Consider the following 5,492-nt stretch of genomic DNA (forward strand, 5'->3'; position numbering starts at 1 on the left):
GTCTGGTTTCCTTCACTTAAAAAATGTGACGGTACATTTAACTGAGTTTTATTATCTATTTGTTAAAAAGGGATGTGGACATAACCTTGATCTGACTCCAGTATTGTTTGCTGTTGATAAACATTGCATTCTACAATGCATGCTTTGTTCAATAGTCTTTCTCAACCTCTCCCACCTGTTTTTGAGTCTTTTGAGTAAATGAACTGTTTACTCCAAAAACATTTGTTGATAAGCTTGTGTGTAAGGGGCAATTTCATTGTGACATCAGAACACATGGAACTGGAGCCTGAATCTATGTTGTTCCAGCAGATGTTGTCTTTTATCATCATTTGAATATGATTAGTTTATAAGAGCTATTAATGTTTACTCCAGGGGTATAGTCCTGACCAAACCACATGGTGGCAATGTTAACCAGACTGAAAGAATCAAAGGCAAATGCTGGAAAATGGTAGAAATGAAGCCTAGCGGCAGTATAGTGCTATGGTTTGCCAGACCCCGAAGACTGAACTTTGAGAGGCAAACTGGCTTTGATGTAAGAGAACAGAATATTTTCTTGGTGCTGGGGACTGACACCAATACAGACCATCGTTTAATCATAGAATCCCTACAGTGTGGAAACAGGCCCTTCGGCCCAACAAGTCCACACTGAACCTCAATGCATCCCACCCAGACCCATTCCTGAACACTACGGGCAATTTAGCATGGCCAATCCACCTAGCCTGCACATCTTTGGACTGTGGGAGGAAACCCACGCAGAGGATGTGCAAACTCGACACAGACAGTCCTCCAAGACTGGAATCGAACCTGGGTCCCTGGTGCTGTGAGGCAGCAGTGCTAACAACTGTGCCACCGTGCCGCCAAAGTCTGAAGTCAGAAGTCTGTCACCGTGCCAGTGAGGCAGCAGGCAATAGGGGAAGGGTGGCACTCCCACCATTGCTTCTTTTGTATCTTATGTCAGGAAAACTGTACCTCAGTGCCAACCCTGCATAGTCAGCATTACTGAGTGCAACCCATAATTTGATTAACAAAGCTACATGGGCATCTTTCGCAATAAGTCATTGAATACTAAATGCAGGTGCAACAGGCAAGTTGGAGGCTGATTGTACATTAGCCTTCATTACAGAAGAATTGGAGTGCAGGAATAGCAAAGTTTTGCTTAAATCACATAAAACCTTGGGATCTGGAGTACTGTGTGCAGTTTTTTTTTCCGTAGCTGAGGAAAGATATTTTTGTAATTGAGGGAGTGCAACAACAGTTTAGCAAATGTGTCTCCTGTATGGCAAAACTGCCCTTTCAAAAGAGACTGGAAAAACTGGGCTTGTATTTTCTAGCATTTAAAAGAATGGGAGGTAGATTATATGGAACCTAAAAATAAATAAGGTGCATAGGTTTGATGGTAAGGTAAGATGTTTCATCCAGTTGAGGAATCCAGACCCAGGAAACAACAGTTCCAAAAAAATGAAGAAGCCACTTTGAACAAAATGAAGGGACATTTTGTTTATCAGAGAGTCATGAGTCTTTGGAATTCTCTACAATACAGAACTGTGTATGTTCAAGTCCTGTCAAAGTAAAGGTTTTGGTAGATTTCTAAATGCCAATAACATAAAGGGTTATGGAGATGATGTGGACAAAATGTATTGAAGAGGATGATCAGCAATGACGATATTGAATGGGAGAGCAGGCTACAAAAGCCAAATAATCTTGTTCCTTTCTTTTCCATGACATTAGCCACTTTCAAGTGGCTCACCAAAGCAGCAATCAGAGATTTCAATCTGTGTAAAGTTTAAAAGTAGACTGCTCCAGCTTGCAAACATCAACGAAATAGATGCTATCAAAGACAAAAAGATATTTTCTTGGGTAATATGCTAGATCTATAAGATGATTTCTACTATGTTGATATCATGGTTAATGCCAAAAAGGTAGTAGCATACTGAATACAGGAGAAAGTGTATCCATTTTGACAGATCTGTGGTTGAAACCTCAATATCTTCCATTGGGAAGAATGACTAAAAGAATCACTTAACACCCCGGTCCACTTCAAGCAACAAAATGTTTCTTCTTCCAAAGTACATCACCTTCACTTATCAGGGTTAAATATCATATGCCACTGGTCTGCCCATCTGACCAACCCATCTATGTCTTCCTGTAATCTACAACCATCCCCTTTGCTATTAACTGCTCTACCAATCTTTGTGTTGTCTGCAAATTTGCTTAACATTCCCCGCAGATTTTCATCAATATCACTTATGTATATAACAAGCAATAAGATTCCCAATACTGACCTTATGGTACACCGCTAGACGCCGGCCTTCAGTCAACCAAACAGCCTTCTACCGCTACTCTTTGTTTCCTATTACTGAGCCAATTTCTGCTCCATCTCACCAAGTTTCCCTCAATTCCATGTGCTTTAAACTCTTCAATCAGCCTCTCATGTGGGACCTTGTCAAAAGCTTTGCGAAAATGCATATAAACTATATCAATTGAACTTCCCTCATTTACACACTTGATCATATTTTTAAAAATTTCCAATAAATTTGTTAGGCGTGAGCTCACTCTGACAAAGCTATGTTGACTATGCCTAATTAACCCATGCCTTTCTAAGTTGATATTAATTTGATCCTTCAAAATTTTCCCCAGTTGTTTCCCCACTACTGACATGAGACTCATTGGTCAATAATTTCCTGGTTCATCTCTACTACTACTCCTTTTAAAAAGTGAAACCATATTAAGCGTCCTCCAGTCCTGTCGCCCTTCCCCCGTGGCCAAAAAGGAATTTAGACATCATGTCAGAGCCCCTGCAATTTCCTGCCTTGCCTTCTATGGTAGCCTGGGATGCAATTCATCTGAATCAAGAGATTTGACTGTTTTTAAGGCTGACAGAGCCTCCAATACCTTCCCATTTCCTATTTCAAACTGTGCAAGTTCCTCATAGTCCCTTTTCCTGAATTCTGTACCTATGTTCCCCTTTTCCAGAGTGAAGACCGAAGAGAAAGTATTCACTTAACATTGTTCTAATATCCTGAGCTTCACACAAAGGAAGCCCCCATTGGTCACTAATGGACTGTACTCTTTCCCTGGTTAACTCCTTCTCTTTAATGAATTTATAATTTGGAGGGGCTCATGGGTGGATCCTAGAAATTTCCTTGCTGTGCTTATTCACAGGTCAATGAAAGTCGCAGGGCAAACTGATATTGTGGTTAAGAAGGCATATGGGATACTTCCCTGTATTAGCTGAGGCATGGAATACGACAGCAGGCTATTCTGGAGCTACATAAAAAGCTAGTTAGGCCACAACTGGAGTACAGTTTGAGAATACTTTATTCAAAAACATCAGGGCCCATTGGTTTTCGAATAAAGGATATCTTCAGTTTCTGAGTCTACTGTAGTGTATTTCCCTCCTTTGGAGAAAAAAAAATTTCAGCCGAATCCAAACAGACCCAAAAGCAAAGCTTTTTCCAAAAGGCAAAATTCAGCTCATTTGTAGGTTTGTTCAAGCCCTTTGGAAAAGAATTTCGCTTTTAGGTCCATTTAAGTCAAGCAAAGGGCCAGAGCTCAGCATGTCTATACATATCCGTTTGGGGCTGCTTTCAAAGTGACCTTCAGTTTTTAGGTTATTTTGGCTTTCAGATGTACTGATAATGGATACCTGAGCTGTATTCTGTGCAGCTCTGGTCACTGCATTGCAGAAAGGGCGTGTCATAGAGTCTTAGAGGTCTACAGCATAAATAAAGGCTATTCAGCCCATCAAGCCTGCACTGGTCAAATACATGCGCCAAACTATTCCAATTGTTTTTCAGCACTTGGTCCATATCTCTGCATGCCAGGGCATCGCAAACGCACATGTCAATGCTTCTTAAATGGTATGAGGTTTTCAGCCTCTACCATCCTCACAGGCAGTAAGTTCTAGATTTCCACCAGCTTTTGGGGGAAAACATTTTTCTCCTCATATCTCCTCTGAACCTTCTGCTGCTTACCTTAAATCTATGACCCCAGACATTAATCCCTCTATGAAAGGGAAAAGTTTTCCTGTTTCCACTATCTAAGCCCTTCGCAATTTAATACATCTCAATCATGCCCCCGCTAATCTCCTCTCCTTGAAGGAAACTATAACCAGTCTGTATAATTAATCTTCATAACTGAAACCCTCTAGTCTAGGCAACAACCTCATAAATGTTCTCTGCACACTCTCTAGTGCTATTGCATCTATCCTACAATGTAGATTCCAGAATTGTGCACAATTCTCTAGCTTATCCAGCTTTCTCTAGCTCAACCATAGCGTCATAGAGATGCACAGCACAGAAACAGACCCTTTGGTCCAACTTGTCCATGCTGACCAGATATTGTAAATAAATCTCGTCCCATTTGCCAGCATTTGGCCCATTTCCCTTTAAACACTTCCCATTCATATACCCATCCAGATGCCTTTTAAATGTTGTAATTGTACCAGCCTCCACCATTTCCTCTGGCAGCTCATTCCATACACGCACCATCCTCTGCATGAAAAAGTGCCCCTTCGGCCCCTCTTAAATCTTTCCCCTTTCACATTAAACCCATGCCCTCTGGTTTTGGACTCTCCTACCCTGTGGAAAAGACCTTGGCTATTCACTCTATCCATGCCCCTCATGATTTTGTAAACCTCTAAGGTCATCCCTCTGCCTCAGACACTCCAGGGAAAATAGCCCCAGCCTATTCAGCCTCTCCCTGTAGCTCAAACCCTCCAACCCTGGCAACATCTTTATAAATCTTTTCTGAACTCTTTCAAGTTTCAGTGTCAGTCTTCAGAAAATAAATAAAAAGCATAGTTATTGAATGCAATTAGAAGTTTTTTATTGTTCAGTTTTTTAAGCAATGGTAATTGGGAGCAGAGCCCATTTGTAAACTTTTCAATTAAATAAGGGATAAAAAAAAGGCTGCTCCAAAATTTATATTACTTTCCTTCTTTATTCTGTTTTCAGAAGTAATAGTTTTAAAATTTTTGACACTCAGGAAATATTTGACACCAACCTTATTGCATGGTTCTCAAAATCTATTTGTAATCTCCTCTGTGTCTCGGGGGAACAAATATCCAGATATGAATGTAACCAGAAAGCATATACAAACCTCACAATCCTTCTTCCTATCACCATTTTCAGGTCAGTAAATTTTCTATTTGTCTGTTGTCTGTACTTTGAACACTTTGACCAGTTTATGCATTACAAACACTTTTACCAAGAGCTCTTGTCAGTGAGCTGGAAAGAGGAACACAGAATTCAGTTTGCAGTTCACCTCGAATTATTTAACAAAATATTCCTCATTAAAACACTAAGTGAGCATTTCCCAAATTCCCACAATACTTACACTCTATCAAGCCCTATCTATCTGAGAAATGATGTTACCCACGACAATCTACATGTTTGAACTAGGCTGTTGGAATCTCTTTCCTTTCCAATGTAGGGCTGGATCTCTTCTACAAAAGTGGGTCTCACTTCTCACGATGGATCTCCTCTCACCAG

The sequence above is a fragment of the Rhincodon typus genome, chromosome 7, assembly GCF_021869965.1.
Source record: "Rhincodon typus isolate 14 chromosome 7, sRhiTyp1.1, whole genome shotgun sequence".
Taxonomy (NCBI): domain Eukaryota; kingdom Metazoa; phylum Chordata; class Chondrichthyes; order Orectolobiformes; family Rhincodontidae; genus Rhincodon; species Rhincodon typus.